This window comes from Strix uralensis, chromosome 14 (assembly GCF_047716275.1).
Source record: "Strix uralensis isolate ZFMK-TIS-50842 chromosome 14, bStrUra1, whole genome shotgun sequence".
Classification (NCBI taxonomy): Eukaryota; Metazoa; Chordata; class Aves; order Strigiformes; family Strigidae; genus Strix; species Strix uralensis.
Genome location: NC_133985.1, coordinates 15,985,273 through 16,007,182, shown reverse-complemented (window position 1 = coordinate 16,007,182; position 21,910 = coordinate 15,985,273). Strand labels below are relative to the sequence as shown.

Genomic DNA, 21,910 nt, shown 5'->3' with positions numbered 1-21,910 from the left:
TGGCAAGAGGAGGGAAAAAACACTGCTGGCCTATTAAATGGAAGTGTGTTTGTAGATTAAATTTAGAAAATGTAAATGGTGTTGTGGAAATTACACCTGCAGGAGAAAAGGACCTGTTAGAGCACAGGATAGATCTCTTTGTCCTCCATCTCTTACCTCAGTGTGCACAGATAATACCCCTGCTCACAGCACTGTGACAGTTCCCTCGAAAATCCCCAAAGTTTCTCAGTAGAAGCCTCTTACTGAACCAAGTCAAGTATCAACAATGAAGGAATCTGCACCTTTCAAGATGCTGAGCTCTGCTGCGGTCCCATTCCCTGTGCCTGTCCCCTCCTCAACATGGCTGAGTTAACAGTAAAGTAATTTTTGAGAACTTACTTGACTGATTGCAGTTGAATTTGGAGACAGCTGATGCTGTTGTAGCTTGCTGGGAGTACGTCTCATTCCTCTCTCCAGTGCTAGTCTCCTTTTGATGAGAGAGATGTCAGCCACTGGCCTGGGTGAAGAAGTGATCAGTCAAGCTCAGTAGCATGAGGTCAACTTCCAAGCATTTTGGTAGATATCAGAGCATAGGAAAACAAGCTGGTGGTACATTCATCTCTGCCGAAGAGTCATATCTAATTGTGCAATTTTGCAATGAGGAAAGGTGAATCTTGTAGAAGTCAGAAAGAGATCGTGAGCTTAGAGGTGCACGTTGGTCCTGCCCTATACATCAGGGCTTCTCGGTTTCTGTATGTGACATTCTGTCATCCCACTGGTCCAGAGAGATTGAAAAGAGAAAAGGGCGTGAATCTTATCTCAGGTATGTGCCTGCCTGTCTCAGAGAGTTTACTAGAACCCCTTGTCTCTTCCTGTGAAAAACATCAGGAAAGGAGTGTGTTTCAGGTGCCTGTCACTCAGGACAGTGGTAACAAGCTCTGCATCTTTCACTGTTATTGGTCATGCAAAATGTTTTAAATTAACCATATATCAGCCAGATCTTCACCATGTTTTGGCAGGTATGAGAAAATTGGTACAGACACTGTTCTTCCTTTGCCACTTCCTATTGCACTAAATTCACCTTGTGTTTAACACCACTGCTGTGAACCAGTGAAGGATTATTGTAGTAATGAGGATAATTCATAAGGGGCTTTGTGCTGTTGAGAGCTATTAGTGCCTGAACTGCAGTGGGGGCTGTCCTGAACACACTTACACGTGAACTTCTGAGTGTGTATGTCTGGGGCTTAGCATATAGAAATTCTTAATAGCATTAGTGACTCAGGAACATCATTGCAAGCCTGCTTCTAGATGCTGCTGCTGTAATTGAGCATGCTCATTATTTATAGGCTTCCAAATTAAGCATTCATTTATGCTGTGTTTGGAATAAATGAAATCAACAACATGCCTTTTGGTGAAAGAGCCACAGATGCAAACAGAAGCATTCACAGCTTTCAAGTCTTGTGTTTGTTTACGTCAGTGAATGTGGACTGTTAGAACAACTTCCACTGCTGATTATTTTCAATTAAAGCTTCAGGGATTTTAAGAGGAAACTGTCACAATACTGTGATCAGGGATATTATAGCCTCTGGATGCAAATTAGCTACCAAACTTTAAAACAACAGATTTACAGGATCTGTTTCAAATTAATTGCCAACTGGCCATAAGCACCTCCAGCTCTTGAAGTCTGCCTCCATGGCTGATGGAAAAGGTACTGTGAGTTTGCCCAAGCTGTTGGGCTGTGGGCGGTAGCTTGCCTGGGAGGAGAAAGGGATGTGAACAAGTTTCTGAAGTGTCCTTCAAGAACCTTTTCCACCAGAGTCTTCTCACTTGCAAATGGTGGATGCAAAACCAGCTCAGGCCCAGCTCATAGGCCATCTCTCTCTCCAGTGATCAGCCCTCAGCACCAGGCAGCCCCCGAACATTGCAGTCAGGCAAGAGGAAAGTGGGAAGCCAGGTTCAGAGTACATGAATTTATTCCAGGCAGACCAAAGGTGTGTTCTTAAAAAAGCGTGGTGAGATGGGATTGGAATAGAAAAGATGGATGGTGTTCAGGACTGAGGTTCTGCAAGAAAGTAAGATGCGGAGAAAATTTACATGTTGCCTTTTTGCACTGGACAATACTTACTGTCTGCTTCTGTAAGCATTTAAGCATTCTGTAAGCACATGAGTAAAAGAAAACATGCTTTAACACTCCTTCAAGACATAAGCACCATTTCTTAGATTTGTGCCTAGTGCATAGCCAGCAGAGAAAACATTTTTCATTCTTCATTACTATTAGATCTCATGCCACAGAAACTTCAGACGTTTAACAGTTTGTGCTTTTATTTTTAAGGCAATAAGATAGAGCCATTTATTCCCACAAAATAGTCCTAGTAAATTTTGGCAGTTAGTGTTTTTATTCCTAATACACATTATTTATTACAATTTCTTAGGGGAATCAAAGTAATTTGCCTACTTAATGTTATCGTTAGTAATCTAAATAAAAGAAAGTTGAGCAAGATCTCCTGTGGCTCTGGTAGATTTATGCTTCCTTGTATCACAGTCATGGAATACAGGCGTGAAGTTGGTAAAGAATATTTTATTTTTCTTTTGCTCCAAGAGTGTTTGATGTGCGTAATACTTACTGACATGGACTGCTGCTTACATTCAGCATGGTTTTAAAGGCCTTCAGGAGTAGCCCTTGGTAAATATATAGTGTTTGTGTATCATCTCAGGTAGAAATATGCAGAAAGTATGAAGAAAGGATGAGTTGCTTAGACCAGAATCGAGTTTGAGTCCAGTAGAGTAGCTGTTGCTAATTTGAAGGAATAAGTACCATTAGTGCAGTGACCATGTCAAAAAATGCAGCAGGTGCAGATCAGTAATAATTGCCAAAAAAACCCCCAAGTAGTATGTGAGTATGTGAATATTTAGGTGTTTTCCTCAAATAAGGGAGTTTTTAAGTAGAAGAAAGTTTCATATCAGATATGGCCCATCACTTTGCAAATTCTGGCTGGCAGTTGCATCAGACTTGAAACTGTACAGACTGTCTCTGCTTCAGGATTTCATTCCTTAAATGGAAGCCTGCAGGAAAAGGACAATGTTTAACAACACCTGTTGTAATGATAAATCATAAACCTTAGCATGAGCAGCTTCACGACGTTTATTCATCTTTGCATCGGGCTGTTTAGCACTGTGACAGTATGCAATAACTATGTATGATCAAATTTCTGTTATTTTGTGTGTTGTCATTTGGTGCTTAGATAGTATAATGATGGGGATAAAATAGGAGCTGCAAGAGAGTAGCAAACAACCAAGAGAAGCCACCTATTAAGACAGCTCAGCTTTCCTGTGTATTTTGCATGCCACGAAGGGAACCTTGGGAAAAAAGACTGAACAGTGTATGAATTTAGCACTAGCAGATTTAGGTGGAAGCAAAAGCAAAACAGAAAAATGCTGGCTATTTTGCGTTGTCCACCACTACGTCTCTTTATGGCCCTGCTGTAGCTCTTAGTTTCCCTTCATCATAAACCAGAAAAGATTAATTTCTCCAGCTGTGTAGATTGTACTGCAATACCAGTAGTTTTGTGTTGAAGTTTAATGCAGTAATCAGTCTTTTAGAGGATGATCAGCAATAAACAGCATGCAATATTTGAAGACAGATGCCCTACTATGACCTACAGTAGGGTGGTTGTGACAGAATAGCCAAAATGTTGTTAAAATGCTTAATATTTAATTTGAAAGTTATGAAAGGCATTATGCTATCTAGCGATTAACATCGTCCCCACTGAGACAAACTATTTTTACCAGACATAAGTAATTTCTTCAGGCCTCTTGTCTTTAAAAAAGATGAGAAAAGCAAACATTTTGTAAAGATTATGCATGAATATAAATTATGTTAGGAATTAGATTCTCAGCTTGACCCTGTGTTAATATGTGTGTGTGTGACACATCTACAAAGAGCCACAACTCCATATTAGAGCAGCATAAACTCCAGCAGTAGAAAACATCGTTTCATATTTGTTTGAAATCAGTGGTCGATTTTAATTCAGCTGTCATTGTCATTCTTTTGTGTTTGTTTTCTGTAAATGTTTCAGTGCTCAAGCTTTACTAATGGAATGACATCCAGGAAGTAAATATTTATCTAAAACAGTCACTGAAATCAGATTGCAAAATCCATAATAATTTTTGGCTTTGTCAGTTTGTACTGTTGTGACCATTACAATCCAAAATCCATACTGAAAGTCCCAGGGAGTCATACAACATTTATATAAATTACAGCATAAACGAGGAATTATGAAAATTTGATTGCAATGTACATTATTCAGTTAATCTGCCAACCAAGATTATTTGTGGCTGACAGGCACAAGCAGATGTACCAAAGTGACATACTGGATGGCCACCAAGGAGAAATGTTCAAGGAAAGTTGTTTTTTGGATGTCTTAAAGCTAGTTCAGATACTGAGTATACAACCTTCTTCAGTGACTGGTGAAACCAAAATGCAAAATGTTAGAAAAAAAAATGTAACTTTATATTCTTAAATATATTTTTTTAATTCTTGAAGGGATTATGATGTTCATCTATTCTCACCAGATGCAAAATACAGGCCACATAGCTTATCACTCACCACATTTGCAGTGAGCTTCTGGCTTCTGAATAAGACCAAAGGCATCCACTCCCTAGCTAAATCAGAATAAATTGCTGTTCTCTTTTTAATAGAGGGATGGGGGCTTTTGGATCTTGCTCCAAAGATTTAAGAGCTGTGCTCTTTTTCACGTATGTGAAATCTGTGGTGTGTGTTATCAACCTGGGAAAGACGGAGATCAATAGGATCCGTACTGCAGCTATGAGACATGCTCAGCTTAGAATAATATATTCAGGATAACTTCATAAAATAATGTGTTTCCTTTCTGTGGAGAAGCTTTGAAAGAAACCTTACAACGTTGTTCTCCAACTGATAAAGTAGAGTCACTGCATGAGAAACACATGGTAGAAAAACATAAGGAGGAGAAAACTTGGCAGAAGCAACAATCCATAATTTAGAAATGATGCCATCTTATCACATTCTGCAAATATCATTCCTACTGGGAAGTTAAATTACTGCGCATTGAAAGAGTAGGCAAAGACAGCAAAATTATGCCCCAGAAGAGGTCTTGCTCTCACATGGCTGTGTAGGTACATTCCCCTGGCTCTGTGCACAGCTGGATCAATGCCTGTGAGCACAGTCCCTGTGCTGCTGCGGTGCTTGCAGGGCACACAGGTGCTTTCCAACTCTCGCTATGTGAAAAGCACCCCAGAAAACTCTGATCTTTTCCCATGAAGGATTATCCTTGCTCACAAGTTTTTCTAGCTTTGTCTTCCCAGTGAGAAAAGTGCTGGGGTCGGGTAGTTGCTTAAAATTAAGCAAGAGGCCATGCAAAATGTTTTCAAGGAGTAGACTAAGGAAAGTGATATAAACCACGGGTGTGGAGTAACTAGAGGCTTCTCATTAAAGCATGCAAAAATTTGGTACGATTGCCTTTAGTCTGGGCTGTCGACTGCTGCGGCTGTAGTTTATTTGTACTGCAAGAGCAATTCACAGCTCTAAACAAGGAATAGCTGCCCGAGGTCTTATGCACCAGGTATAACAAGTCGTTTCTTCTAAGAAACTTGGGGTAACTTTAACCCAGCAGATTCAGGTGTAACTGTATCTCCCTGCCTAAGGTCCAACCTGCTGAGGTATAAGCCAGCTCTAACCCTTGCCAGGGTAAGATTCACTTGGGCAGGACTGTATCCAGGTTTGTGCCTGCGTTTGGGTGTCTAACTACCTTAGCTCAGCCCCCTTGCTATGCTATTGTAGTTGTTCTGTTTTTACCCCAGAGCTGGCTCACATCTGGCCAGAGAGAAACACCAGCTGTGGGGCTTAGGTCCTCCAGCACCCTCCTCAGAATTGTGCCTTTGGGAAGATTTCAAATATAGCTTAATTTTCAGGGGTAAGGGACAGAAAAATGGTCATGTTAGAAGTGATTCTTAATTAACTGCATCTGAGTAAATAATTCACAGTGAATAATTAACTGATGAATTTAGCCTCTCTCTTTTTCTTTCTCTATCTCTCTTCTTTTTTTTTTTTTTTTTTTTTTCTTCCCGTGCACAAAACGTCCTTGAACAGATTGCAGGTTTCTTAACTTGCTACAGGAGTGTGTGTGATATTTTATCTGCCATTTTTATTGGGTTGTTTGGAACAGGTCTGTTCCCTGCTTGCCTTAGTGAAACTTTTAAAGGCAGGAATTGAAGAATAGAAATAGTGCTCTCAGCAGGGCAATTTAGGGACCCATGCTAGGGGGAAAAGCATTAAGGAATTTACAAGATTTAAACGCTTTTATTTTATGAGTAAAGGTCTCTTCAAGGTGCTAATTTTATGTCTGTACATAGCAGACAATGGTATTTCTTTTGAAGTCCTTTGGTTTGGACTTGTCTTATAAGAAACTGATTGCAATGTTGTACCAGAGAGTTGGGCCTTTTGTAATAAGTGAAATGTCTGTATTCCAAACCTGAAATTTATTTCTTTTGATCTTCACGGACCTTTTTCTATCTGAGATCTCCTGGCAGAATCAAGCCCATTGCTAAACAAAGAGCCTCACCCTGTGCAGGACCAATGTCATTAGTCCAAAATTGCCCTGCAGAACAGTGTTATCACAACAACTGTGTGCTGTGAGGACAGCCAGCCGAGTCTCGGCAGGTTATTCCATAGAGAGGCTGGGTGCTTGTCTTTTATTTGGGAAATCATTGCTTTTTGGGATTAGATACTCGCTGTTGGCTCAACCCATCTGTCTTTGTGGTGTTGCTTTTGTAGCAACATCATCCAAATGTAGAAACTCCTCTTGCTTGCTTGCAGACAGACAGATGCAGCATATATGCCTCCTGCCTAAATTAGCAGAACATTTTGCATAAATCACTCTGGGCATGAATGGGCCTGGAGCACAACCCAGCTGACTGGCTTAGTTGACACTGTAACTTCACCTGTTGCTGTGGAAGGCAGAGAAGAGAAAGAAGCCAAGAGGTTGCAGGTCTAGTGATGTCTGAATTGATGTAAAACTGAGGCAAAAAAAGTGGGACACCGAAGTGTTCACGTTCAGGGTATGGGTGGCAGCAGATTTTTCACCCCATCCCTCTGGGTTGGTGGAAGATGCTTCTGAATTCCTGGTGAGAAATATTTTCATGGCTTGTGACAGGGCTGCAAGCACAGCTCTGGTGGAGACACGATTCCAGCTTCAGCTTGGAACAATATGGGGAAAAAATGCCCCAAACCTGAAGTGCTCCTTGTTGAATTAACATAACGTGAAGATAAAATAAAGTAGGGCATTTGCAGCTGCCTTGTACACTGTAACGGGGGCAGGGTTTTTTAGCATCCTGCTGGAGATATTAGCCCCGTAGCATCCTGTAGCTGCTAAGAGAAAAGGCTCAGCGATATCAGTTAATGAACGTTGTTTCACACAGGAAAACCAGCAGAGAACAGCATATGGACTCTGTGACAAGAGTGACTGTAGGGTGCTGGACTCCACTGACTTGATAGTTTTCCTTACATCCTACTTAGCCGTAAAATCCTAATAAAGAAGAAAGAGGCCATTATATTAATGGCATTATGGGGATTGCAGCATGATCTCTAGGACCCATGGGGATTTCTCTGATGTCCAGAATAAATGCTCTTCTATTCTAATGACCATAAATGACCTCTCTCCAAACCTGGTATTGATGAAATAGCTTTAATGTTTCAACATCAATACTCTAAGCTTTACTGAACAGTGACATTAATCTGATATTGCACAGCACATGGGGAAGAACAGCCAAAAAATATGCTGAAGCTTATAAAGTTATGCAGCTTTCTAGCCTGACAGCAGCTTTCATGCTATTTTCCCACCAAGTGGAAACAAGTCATGGGATACAAATGACAGGGGCATTTTCCCTTAAAACCTGATGGAAGAAAATCACAGGTGGTTGGAAACTGGTTATAATTTCAAAAGGTACAGTGTAAACAGAGAAAGTTTCTTGAAAAGTTGGTGTACGACACTCCCCTGTTTGCTTCTCTCGGGTTACAATCTATTTTCTTTTTCCTAGCAAACGTTTTTGATTACTTAGCATATCTTAATTAATATGCAAACACAGACATGGATTCTTGCAGCATAAAAACAGAGGCATTGGCTGATTTACGATTTTAATCAGGTCAGCCTTAGCTGATATGCGGTAAGAAATAATTAGCTAGCTGTTTGTACACAGAATTGCATTGTACCCAACCCAAAGGAGACAGCTTTTCCTGACACTTCAATCCCCTGCTGACTTTGTTTTCTAAGCTTTCCTTCTGGCCTCAAAATAGGAGTGTGTAATAGTTTTCCACCTCTGAGATCATTGCCCTCTATTCTTAACTAAGGGTAGGTAGGCCATTTGCAAGCCTTAAGAAGCAGTTTGGTGTACAGTTGGATGAAAGACTGAAACAAGAGTTTGACTAGTAGTCACAGTGGCCAAAAGACATTGTCCAGGAAAATCTCTTTCTGGGTATTTAGTAGTAGCTCTTGCTCTCTGCCTTGCTGTTTCTGACATTACCAAAGCATTTAAAATGCATCTTCAAATTTCTTAAGCCCAAGGGCTCAGAGAAATGTCACATAAACTGGACAGTTGTCCAGTCATATTGGTATTGGCTGGTCTGAACTGGACCTCAGCTTTTCAGAAACTGGGTCACAGACCCAAGGTTCCCCAAGAAAGGGAAGTATTGCAGTCACAGGGAAAGTGACTGTTTCCACTCCTCCTCCTCCAAAATCCCAGCTGTGGCAGTATCTCTAAGCTGCAGAACACAACTAGGTGGTAATCAATTATGTTGCTTTATCTGTCCTGTGAAAAGTGAGGTTTAGCCTGCAAGGTTATCAGTTTAATTGGTTTTATCAGTAGCTGAATGTGGATTTTGTGTGCCTGGTGCTGCCTTTATAGCTACTGGACCTTTTATGCCATACTGTACCATATGGGAGTGTAGAGACTGTGTATATGTGGGTCTTGTTGCCTCTATGCTAACATAGGAAGCTTGCAAAGTACCAAAATTTGTCTTGAACCTTGAGTTTCATTAACCCTTTGTGAAAACCCATAAGCCATGCAACATCTTGCACTGGAGACCAAACAGATGACATGGTTTCTAATGTTGCTTCTCTGAAAACTAATTGATGTATTTGACACTGCCATCAGACATGAAAACATTCATACAGATGTGAGGGTCTGTCTAGACTAGATAATTGCTTCCCTTTTTGGCTTGATTTCACCGGTTGCCAAGTTGGTAACATTTAACCTTGAATTCTGGAGGCACAGTCACTGCCCAAGCCCTCCTAACGAGGAGCCATCTAGCAAGTTGACATGACAAAACTGTGTTAATCTTAGTTTTCTGCCTGTGGGTCTGGTCACATTGCGGTCAATGTGGATGTATTTGCATTAATCCTGTTTCTGTCCATACATCTTAATTCACCCTGAGAGCACTGCTAAGTTATTTTGTTAATCGTTTTCTCCCTGTCCCCCCCTGTGAAGTGAAGTTCATTCTATGAACAACGCTGATGCAGCCAGGTTAATAACTATTGATGTCGCCATGTTAATAACCACCTTGCTGCCCGTGAATCGGAGCCTCCCCCTGATGAGGTGGTGGACATGACCCACTTAATCATTACATCTCCCTGTCCATGGATCTCAGTTCACCCTGTGAAATTTTAATCATTCTGACTAGCTAATCACGATAATTTCTCACTGTCCGAGGGTGTGACTTCACCTTATGAACAGCTCCAATGTCCTTGTTAATCATTGTAATTTCTTACTGCTCACGAACTGCAAAACGCAGGGATGTGTCTGCCTGTCACTTCAATACCTTGCTGTCTGGGGCTGGAAGACCTCTCATGCTTTGCAAGGGATTCCCAGGGCACTTTATTCTCCCTCTGCCCCCAATTCTGGGGCCACTGCAAATCCTTCTCTTCAACAGTGAAGTTTTCCTGGCAGCTGCCTACATGTAACCAGCTGTGTGCAACCTCTCTAAAGTGACATGTTGAATAACAGAGTGCGCTTGCATGCAGAGCAGCCTGGCTCTGTTGGCTGAATGGTGTTTCTTGAAAGGTGAGCTCAGAGCTTGGAGATAAGCATTAACTCAATGAGACATTTCAGTTCATTCTGCTGAGATACACCATTGTACTGGGTAGGTCTGATAGGACTGTAAAACTAAATAGGTGTTGATGTGGTGCTACACGCTGTTCCCTTATGTTGGTTCCAGCATGGAGCCCAGTGCTTTTAATGAACACTTACAGCTGTTAATGCCTCAGCCTATAACATCCTGAATCATTGCGGGAACCTAAGGGACAGTGAGAGGGAAGATCAATCACAATTTTAGCACATTGTAAAGTCTCACCATGTTTTCCACCCTACGCTTGGAGAATGTGGTCCTGGTTGAAGCTTGGAAAGGACATAAGGGAGTTTGTTGAAAGTACACAAATTGCAGACATTTTGCAAACTCAAGCCCATGTCTTTAATACAGGCACATGAATTGCAGTGAAGACTCTGGAACTGCACGTAATATCTGAACAAGAATCTTGGCTGATTTTCAGCAGGTTTCTCCCATGTCCTCTGTACAGCCCCTCCTAAGGCTCCTCAAAGTGCTGGTTTTGCCTCTGACAACTCATCTACCTTCAGCTGCAAGTAGAATTAAGAAGCAGCTTTAAAAGAAGCTGCTGAAAGCAGCTTTGTGAGCCAAGAGGTAGAAATAAGAGTGTGAAACAAATTCTGAAAGGAGCCACTTCCATCTTCAGAGAGCCATAGAGCCAGTGTCACCAGTCATCTTTCGGAGACAGTAGACAAAGGTCATCTTCCCCACTGAATCTGGAGTGATTGCTTTATTCCAGACACTTTTGATTGGGCAGTTTACTGCAATTTTATTAGATGAGACAGCAGACTTGTTGTCAAGATTTTGTGTCATTTTTTTTATTTTCCTCCCTCTTATCCCTAGATTGGTTTGGGAGTTTAGATTAATAAACAGAGAAGCAGTTAGTTTGATTAAAAGTGGCATATGTTCTGCTGTGGCGGAGGCAGACTCAAGGGTGTTTCATGCCTGTGTTTTGAGAATAAGAAACCACTGTCACTCTTGGGTACAATGGTAAATAACTTTTTTCCAGTGAAATACTGGAAGTATTTTCATGCAGATGATTTTGTGCTTTATAAAAATCCAAGGGAAGAGAAGAGTGGTGTCTTGGAAAACAAAACAAAACAAGTTGGAGGGAGGGAGATTTATACCTCAGTGAAGCTAATTAGCATTAAAATAAAGCAGCCTATGAAAAGGTGAAACTAAATGCTGCAGAAATTCTGTGTTAAAGGGACAGCAGTTAACAAAGACTGAGCTTGAAAAGATTTATGATGGTATTTCCCATTGGTGTAGTCGGAGGAATACAGAAAACCAGTGCTGCTCCTTTTGTACAGTGCCAGGAATGAAGGAAACAGATACATCCTTTTATTTGCTCGTGTTAGACTGTCTGCAGCCTGGCCGAGGTGGTTAGAGCAGGTGCAGAGAAGCTGGAGCTTCTGCAGGTCCTTCCTGGGTAATCAGAAATGACAGCCCTCCCGCGCCTGAGCCGCCTCCTCTGCAAAGGGAGGCGAGTAAACATCACAAATTTTCATTATTGTTTGTAAACATCTCATTTGCAAACACAAAGTGTTTTTAGGACTTAACTTCTGGGATGCCCTGAGCACACAGCTCCCAGCCTCCTCCTTCCCTGATTAGCCCCAAAGTGAACCAGCTTCAGCTTCCCGGACAGCTCTGTTTCTTCACACAGATTTAAAATGTCTCCATCACTGTAGCAGAGATACTGTGCACAGTCAAGGAAGTAACATTTTGTAAAGGATTTCAGGAACCAAAATCTCATTTCTAAAGATAATTTCAGCCATGTCTGCACTGCAATAAAGCTCAAGACTAGGAGCCAGCCTGCTGTTTATATTCACCTTAAATCTTAAAGTGTGAGCTTTTTAAAAGTTTTGGGTTTGTTTTTATTTATTTATTTATTTATTAATTAATTATATTTTAACCAGGCCAGGAAGCTTTCTTCAAGCCAAGATCAGAGTACACTGACTATATTTACCACATGTAATTCATTCTAAGGAGAGTGACAAAAAATACTTATCTCAAAAAACATGAAAGCTGGAAAAAAAGAAAAGGCAGCAGGGACATGAAATATGAACTATCAGAGCTTTTCTCTTAAGTGCAGCCGTATGAGAAATGGAAATATTTAAGTTTCTAGTTTAGGCATACTATTCTGGGTAACCCCCTTAGCTTCAGATGGAGATCTACTGCACGCAGACTGGTGTAGGCATCAGAGCAAGATACAAAGTGATCTTATTACTGCCATTAGGATATGTTTTGTGGAATGTCCAATAATCATTCATTGTCATATATGTTGCAGTTTTTCTCTTGTGCAGTTGTATTTATATCATACACCCCTAACAGTAAAGACAGATAAAGCAGGGTGTAAGCTTAAGGTTATTGATTTTTTTTTTTTTTTTTTTTTTGAATTACAACAGACTTGTGTGTTCATGTATGCGATGCTCATCACGTGTACAGCCAGTCTTGGCATTTATCAGTGCATCTTCTGACCGTGCCTCACGAATTCATTCCTACTTTGTAACCTTGTCCTGATGCTTGCAGTCCTCTGGAACTCACCTGCATTTTGGATCTTCTGTCTTCAGATCTTATATGTGACAAATGTCAGCTGATGGTGGCAGCAGGAATGGAGGACTTCAGTCCTTTCGTGTTCAGTGCTTGGAATGCACATGACAGGATGGTGACTGCAAGAAGATGATTTTTCCCTTCTGTGACACAAATTGCAGGCTGGGCTTCTCCTATTACGTATACCATGCACAGAGGTAGGTGTTTGCGGTCCCCGGTACTGAACGTACATTAACCGTTCTCTGGTTTGGTGAGGTTTTTCTAGTAGAGATTACAGCAGGATCTCTTAGTGTGATAATTCAGGCATAATAACTTCTCATCCCCTGATGGGGCTGACTTGTGAAATCTATTAAGCCATGTGGCTCTGGCTCTATTCCTGGACTTCTCGAGATAAAGGCTTTTTAGTTTTTTGTTCAAAGTAAATGTTTATTTGTTATCAACAGTTTAGACTCACCAATTACCATCATTTTGAATCCGCAGATAACTCTGACTAGAAAACATTCCTGTGTTGACCATCTAATGCTCATGGTTTAAGAGGAAAAGCCAAGCATGGTACTTAATCCAGTCCCCACAATTTCCTCCATCTGAAACCTTGAACTAGCTCTAAATCAAAGGGTAAAATAAACCAGAGGATCTTCTGACTTAAGAGATTGGAAGGATTTTCTTTGAGTATAACAGCTTCCTGACACTGCTTCAGGGTCTGATTCCACGATACCCTGCTCCTATCCCTGCTTAATACAAAGACTTTCCAAGTTATTAAATTCTGTACTTTCCCTCATCGTTCTCCCCGAGAGCTCTGCAGATATGCTGTAGCTGGACACCGGCACCAGGTCATGCCTTCCAACGAGTCTGCCTGTGTCAGTGCTGTCCACGATCCATCCCCTCTCCAACCCATCCCAGTTGCACACTTGGTACAGGCTCCCCACCCTTAAATGGGTCTTTCTCTGACTTCTAGAATCCTGTTTCTAAGCTGGACAGGATAAAATAATGAAGAAAAATGTCATTTGTGCAGGCCTGCCTCTGTCAATTTTCCAGTATTAGACTTCTTCAGGGGGTAAAAAAAAGCCCCAACCTGCAAAAGAAAAGAGTAGAAAAATAACCGTTAACTAGATTACATGTAACAAATATCTTCAGGGGTTTGATGCAAATGAAAATGAGGAGCCTTTGGGGAAAAATACAGGTTTTATTTTGATTTTATATGAAAATTCTCATAGTCAGTGGAAATCTGCTTGGATTTGTACAGGCCTCTGCTAAATTCCTTTAAAAGAAAATATAATTTCCAAGCCAAATTATCTGTTGGGATGAATAATTTTCCTGATTTTGAATGGATTTTTTCCAGGAGAAAATCTGGCCAATCTTGCTTAACCAAATCACAACTTGGACCATAGGCTTGGAAGCAGAATCCATTTGGATGTTTAAACCTCCAATGAATAGCAAATAGAGAACGCTGATGTCATGCAGTGCAAAATAAAGTAAACAATATGTGTAATGAGCTGATTCAAAATGCAGCTTTAAAAAAAAATCACTTTCCTTTTTCTCTCAATCCATCAGGGCATCAATAGGTCTTTCATTGCTTCAGCACATTGTTATTAATAGTGCAGAAAAATGCAGATCGTAGGCTTGGGGGCTTCATAAGTTTCCGATGGATACACCAGGAAAAGTCAAATGCAAGTTGGACAAGCAGTAGCAAAAGGGAAGAGAGGCCAGGGTGGGCAGCATGGGAAGAACCACAACATGCTGATGAGCCCTTAGCTACACGGAGATGCTCTGATTTTGTCCAAAATAGTTACACCTGTGAATTAACTAAAACCAGTAAAGCTCCATGTGGGTTTTCCAGTTCACAATTGTGAGTGGCTTTGAAGAAATCTGGTGTAACGCACCTCCAAAGAGAATAAGATGAATTCCAGTACAGCCATTCCTAGTTAGAACTTAAAACTGGCTACAATTCTGGTCAATACATTAAAGGGATCAATTTCAAAAGCTAATTTGGATTTCCTGAGGGCTCCTGTGTGTGCAAATCCCAATGCCTGTCAGTATGTCCACACAACCTTAAAAAAGTAATAATTTCCAGTGGTTTCCTGTCTGTTTACATTTCCTGTGCTGTTTAGTAAATGTTATACCTATCTATCCAACCTCCACACCAGTGCAAACCTCCACCCAGTGAGCTTGGTGTGCTTTACTTCTGATTGTTGAAAGCCATTCTAAATTTATTACGATAAATAAACAAAAGATCTTTCTTTTGCTCCTGATGTCAGATCTTATTTTCTTTTGAACCGTAGCAACTACATACCCAAAGGAGATAGTACATTTTGACTTCGAGGTCTCTGCTGATTACTAACCTATTTATACAGAGTACTGCAGACTGCAGGAGTATTTTATAGCCTTTAAGAAGATGTTTCTCTGAATGGGTCAATTTAAGACCCATTAATAGAGATTAAAGAATATTCATGGTCTCCTTCAGTTTCTGTTTGTTTTTGTCAGCCAACAAAGCATAAAAACATAACTACATTTTACAATATTAATGATCAGCTGTAAAAACCTGACATAACATTTTTATAGCTCCATAACTAATCTTTTTATTATCAAGTTACAATGGTTTGCATCAAATATGTATCATCTGTAGTTAACTTTAAAACTTTTACAAGTTGATGTTATGGGATACTGTTGTGGGCTAATTACGTTTATAAATATATGGGTTTGTTTGAAATGTTAATATTTTATATGAGGGATGTAAAAACTTTGATTGAAGTCAGTCCTCTGTGTCAAACTTTTCCTGCTGGAACAACTATGACAGTGTATCTCAGTTCACAGGTGGAAGCAGAGCCTGGGAGTTGAATGATGGCTTTGCCTGTGATGTTAGCTTAGGGCACAAACCTGTCTGCTGGGTTGGTAAACTGAGCTTATCAGTCACTTGACCCATTAATAGAGCTTAAAATTTGTCAGTGCTGGACTTGAAGGGATGCAGTGTTGCCTTGAACTCCTGGGAGTTCAGCTTCCAGAGGTCCTGCATAGTCACAGTCCTCAGAATTTTTATTCTAGAGGAAATGAAAGGGAAGGGGGAGAGGGGATGGAGGGCAGGCTGAAAGAAAAGCTCTCTGGACTCATGGGTAATAGACTATGGGAAAGCAAAATGGGCAGAATCACAGTGCCTTAGCTAAATTGCATAATGGAAGTGCTTGAGACATAATTAAAGGCTATTTTATACTGCTTCACCATGTTTATTCTTAGTGACTTGCAATAAAAAGGATCAGGGAAGGAACTGGTACAGGCTCAGCGGCAACTGCTTTTCTTCCTTTATCAGAGCAAGATCTATCCTCTGGCTGTTGTTTAGCAATATATACTCTGCCTTCACACAGCACCCCCTGTTTAAAGGTCTCACAGGTTTTGCACAGTAACGTCTTGGCCCCTCTGGGGTTGCTTTTGAAGGGGAGTCACAGGAAAAGTAGAGGGACCTTCTCTGCATCCTCAACACCATTGGTTGGGGCACAGTGGTACCACACTGGGATACCTGGCTGGTCACGCTGTCTGTACAGACTCGAAATAGCTCCTGCAGAGCTGGTGTTGGATGAGGATGACTGAAATACTTGCTTGGAGCTGTTGTAATTGTTCCAGCAGTGGCCCTGAAATAAAAGTGTTCTTTGGTGCATGAGCTTGAACCACTTAAAAGTGTTGCAAAGATTTGATCCTGTGCTAGATGTATTGGTGCTGGCCTCTGGAGAGGCATCCAGAGTATCCCGTTTATTCCTGAGATTTGTTTCTATGCTCCCAGCTGACTAGTACCAGTGATGCAAAGCTGTGAATCATCTGTCTTGCTGACCAACTGTACAGCACTGGCTACATCCTTTTAGCAGACGTGTAAGTGAAAAATCTAGCTAACTTGAGAGATGTCACAAATTGGAACTTAATTACAATGCATTGAAAAAACGCAGGAAAAACTCAAAAGATCATGATTTCTGGGCTTTCAAACCAAAAGGGGGACTCACTGAAGCAATTTCAGTTCATTACAGATATTTTGAACCTGCCTTGCCTAAGTGAGTTTAATTTTTTCACCTGTCGCTTATCTGCTTTTGAGAAGCATAATTGCAACATTTGTTCAGAGCTATAGGCCTCTGAAACAGGAAAGGTGGTTTGTTTTTTTTTTTCCCATGCAAACATTAAAAAACAAAGAGGGAAGGAAAGACTATTTTTGAGACAGGCTTTGCCACACACACATGCCTGTGCACAGATACATGGCCTCTTTTAGGTTTCCTTTCTTTATTTTAGTATCTTAAAAATACATATATCTCTGGGGGAAGCTTAATAAGAAACAGCCAGCTGAAGCAAAGATTTTAGGAGGAAAATGAAGTCAGGGGACTTGTGCTGTGGAGACAGCAGTTCAAACAGTGAAAATGAGGACACAGCTGTGCACATCAGAAATCCACAGCTGGGGAAGTGGAAAGAGAATATTCCCACATCTTCCCTTATAAATCATCCCTCACCTTCCAGATCCCTTAGTTTTCTGTTGTGTTGAATAATTTTATATAGAGGGAGAGGTATTTGCATTTTTCTCCTCCTGCTGTTTGTGATATCTAGGTCAGCTATACCTACTAAAGCACCAAAAAAGCACTGCAGATTTCTTCGGTGTCCTTCGTAGCAGGTTGTTTTTCTTACTCTGCAAAGTCAAGAATTCTCCAGCAAAAGAACAAGGGAGGCCTTAGCAGCAGGTGCAGAAACCAATATACAGAGAAAGCTAAGAGGAAAGGCAACAAAGACTCTGTCTTCAAAAGACTCATGTTAGCACGGTCTAAGGAGAAGGTGGAAGCAGCACTGTTTTAAAAACACCTCTCTGGACCCCAGCTGAGCAATAAAACAAGGCAGGCTCGGACACTCACTATAACTCTTTTGGGAGCGGGTGTAAAGGAGCAGAGCACTGAATCTTATCCAGCTCCAGGAATTACTGATTTCTTCCCCATTCCTAACCACAGCTGAAGACAGAGCAGCAAAGATGCTGTTTACACTGTTTCTCAAGGTTCGAGTTTGAGTGCAGTGGCCAAAGCAGTTTTGGTAGAGGAACTGTTCTGTACAAGTACAAAATAGCTAGATTAAAAGGTTTTAGTTAAAATTTCCACAAAACTCTGAAAACTTGGTACTATACCAGCGGGTGAACAAATGTTCAGAACAGATTCCTGTTTAAACTGAAGATGGACTTGGAGGCTTTCCATCTTCATGTGTCCCTGGGTTTTGATTCAGAATAACAGCCCATAAAATCTGCAAGGGGCTGGTGTACATCTGCAAAACAACAGGTACCACAGCTCATATACCAGTAATTATGCTCCAGAGTTGAACCTTGGTAATGGCTTACATGATAACGGAAACTAGAGAGTTTTGCTTGTTCCTGCTAAAAGAAAATGTTTCCATATGAAGTAAAATACTGAAATATCTTTTCCTTGAATAAGACATTCTATCTCAAAACATTTAAAAGAATATTTCCAGAAGCCAGTTTTGGTGTGCAGCATTCCAGCTCTTCGGTGCTATAGTACATCATTATAAAATTTAGTGGAAGAGAGAGAGAACACCACATTTACCTGTAGAACAGTGAAGGTTAGACAGAAGAGAGAGAATGGCATCCTGGCCAGGTTGAAAGTTCTGCCTCACATTCTGATATAGTCAACTGGAAAAATACCTTTTAATTTTAATGACCATAGAAATGAAATACTTTGGAACACACCTCTCCAAATGAGAGGTGACAGCTTTGGAATGAGTGGTTATATTATAGTTGTTCTGGGAAGAAAAGAAGTTGGGGCATATATTAGTATAATAAAAGTTTATCAGTGTAATAAGAGTATATCTTTCTCATCCCAAATCTAAGGCAATTAATGTGCATCTTTTCATTGCACAGTTAGGCTGAATACAATCTCTGATGTAATGCCAATAAAGTTATGCCAAGGATAAATTATGTTATTGATTAATTAGTTCAAGAAGTCTGTGGAAAATGTGGGAGACTAAAGAATGAACAAGTAAAACTTACCATATGATAAAAGCTCTCCTTCTTGTCTTCCTCTTTCTGTCCATGTCTTACCTTGAACAAGACAGTTTGCTTCCCCAGACGTGGTTAAAAGTTCTATCTTCCACCAAAACTAAAAAGAGAGGATAAAACTTTTGTGGTTTATTTCAGATATATATATTTTTTAATATTAATGAGAAAAATAACAGGAATGAAAATGTTTTATTTTTCTGACAACTCCTCAGAAAAAAAAAAAAAAAGAGTGAAAACTGATAAGTATTGTCAAGTTTCTGGTTAATTCTTTTTAATGCTTAACTTGAAAAAAATCTGTAAAAAGACAGATTAGGTCTAGGCTTTGTAGTTATAAACACCCTGAAGACATTAGATACCAATTTATAACAGTGAACCATTTCAGTTTCTGAAAGAAGCCTGTTTTGAGAAAATATTTCTAGCTGTGCAAGTCAGTGTTCTTCAACAAGCAAATTCACTGTAGGAAAACATTTTAAAATGACCAGAAAGTAAAAATCAGAGTAATCTGAACTCACTTTTGCCCAGAATCTGTACGCTTCCATTAAGTGCAATGTAGGCTAAAGCAGAGGGAAACATAATTATTACCGCACAAAATAACAGAGTATTGACACCCTGTCATTGGATCAATCAGATCTGTTCTGCAGGCTCAGTTAATAAATTGCTGTGTTAAAATATGATGCCGTCTTATAAAACACATTTATTTTCTCTCTCAGCATTTATTTTAATAACTTCTCATACCAAGAACTTGTGTGCACCTGCTTTTTTTCACACTGTGTGTACAACACCTTTCATAAGGCCATTTTAAAGGGGATGTGAATCTCAGTATTTATGTCTGTGCGTCCTTGGGTGATGAGGGATGAGTGGCAGAACAGTCTGAAACACGTGGCAGGGTGCCTTACAGCAGCCTAATTATCTCATGTCTGGGTGCATATCTACAGTAATCTAGACAAGTTTCTAATTTGTTTTTCAGTATTGTAGGATGAGTCAACTTAATTCTAATTAAACATCGCCCATTTTGTAGTGTGGCCAGAGAGCCAAACGAGATCAGTCTGCTATAATTACTGATTGTGGCCAGGCTGTTTTTCTTACCCTATATAAGTCTAATACAGTTACAAATGTGAAGTAATGTTTGGGGCAGATATTTTTTGGTGAAGCTTAGGGAAATGCTTGTGTTCTGTCTAGCCAGAAGACTGTCAGTGAGTGTGGAGAGCCGTGGCGATGTCATGGGTTCTGTTTCCTCTGTCAAAATATACAGTTCAAAATCCTGTTCTTATTTATACTAGGACTCAGACTTGTGAATTTATGTTTTCTTATCTATGTAACAGTCACTCTTAAGTTCCCCACTGAAGCTTCCTTGAGTTAACACCTCAGCTTGTCACAGTCCGGGAACGCCACACCAGTGACAAAGCATTGCCTGGATTTCTCATTCCAGTGGTTGAAGTAGCTAATGGAATTAATGTCGCAATATTTTCTGCTCTATCATAAGCTCGGTGATAAGGCACTTCAATTTATTGTACTCTCCTGTAAGCGATTGAGTGACTAACTGAATTATGGGAGGGCACTAGAGATGCCTGTTGGTTTATGGGTGTGCCCCATTTCCAGGAGTCACGGCTGGTCTGGCCCTTTCTCTTCTCCCTCACTGGACAGACATGCCATCACAGACAGCAACACCATCATCCTTCGCTTTGGTTTCTAGATATTACACATCACTGAGGTCTCTCCAGATCCTTTTTCTTCACCCACCAGCATCCATGCTACTTCTCCTTTTCCTTTGCATATTGTCTTCCTCACTTGATGTCTTTCCAGCATTTTCCTGGCCCCAGTATATCAGTCTTCTGTTCCCATATGACTCCCACTAATTACAGAGCTATCTTGCTGCTTAATGCTACCACCTCTTTTATAGCTGGTTCTTTTAAAAAGCTGTTAGCTAGAAATACATCATCCTTCAGCTTTGGACCTGAAGTCCACTCAGTAAGCATTTTATACAGTCTTAATAAATGAGGAGAGAAAAAGAAAACAGTAGAGGAATACAAAAAGGGTCCTCTGGGAGTAAGGTTGTCAGAAAGTCATGGCTACTTCATAACTCTGGGCATTAGTCATTTTTCTTACCATGGGTGGTCCCACTGTGGGCTGAATTTTGAAAGGTTCTTCTTACTGTTCAAGAAAGACGTGACATTGCAGAGCTCTGGAGGAGAGGCGAGACCTGCAGGTGCTAACACTGCCATGCCATGCGAAGGACAACTCTTTCACACAAACTTCAGAGCCTGTTTATTCTTGTGGTTGCTTTGGTGCTTGTGGGAAGCCCTGACCCTACATAGAGGAGACCATCGCAGCTGGGCTTGGAGCAGGGGTAAATGAGAAGTTTCACCCTTTGTGTGACTGCTCTTGTTGCCATGCCTCAGCTCCAGCGTAGTCCCAAGACAAAGGACCACCAGCAAAGCTAAAAGGAGATGATCAGAGAACAGGCTTGAGGACTTGTTAGTGTGTGTGGCTACACTACACGGGGGGTGATTCCCACTGGGATCAGCTGTCTCCATCTCTCCTGGAGAGGGGACAGGGCTCAACCTTTAGCAGATACCCGCATCTAGTGTGCGTGTATGCTCAGTGTCTCGCAGACCCTGCTGCCCCCAGACCCTGTGGTGTAATGGAGCTAAACCATCACGGTGTTAACCCAGGCACCAGGAGGTGCTTGCAGAAAAGTGGGAGGATTTTGGCAGCTGCTGGTTGTGCGTAGGAAGGCTGGCGGGGCAGTGCCCACTGCAGCACGTGGGGTCCGTGGGGGGCAGTTCCTCCTGCCGAGAAGCTCCTCCAGTGAGGCACAGACCTCCTGGCAGGCCACGAGGCTCCCTCCTGGGCTGTGCTGCTGCAGCCTGCCTGCGAGGATGCTGGTTCGGGTCCCTCCTCACCTGTCCACAGTCTGGAGGTAGATGTAGCCTTAAGCTTGGACCACAAGAGATCCTGTACTACAGTTTATTCCTTTTTTTCATATTTTTTTTTCTTAGCAGTGGGTTTGTGCCATGTCATTTTCTTATCTGCATTGCTGAAATACAGTGTGTTTACATTTCTGTGAAGGACCAGAGGAACTTGCTCTGTTGAATACTGAATTTTCACTTGTGTCCAAGCCCAGTTTCTTGGCTGTTTCCAGCCTCACTGACCCAAGAGGACGATCGACTAATAAGATAAATCTCAAGGTAGAAAAAGGAAAATGATGTGGGCCTGATCAGTTGCTGCACTAA

General features: G+C 41.0%; 1 protein-coding gene across 1 annotated transcript in view; it reads left to right on the top strand.

The window, feature by feature from the left end:
• Positions 1 to 12,293: 12,293 nt before the first annotated feature.
• The window catches only part of SGCD (sarcoglycan delta), a 399,661-nt gene continuing 390,044 nt past the window's right edge, over positions 12,294 to 21,910 (top strand). The window contains exon 1 of the mRNA XM_074883679.1: positions 12,294 to 12,858. The gene's annotated coding sequence lies outside the window, so the exon portion shown is untranslated. The remainder of the gene's footprint in view (positions 12,859 to 21,910) is intronic.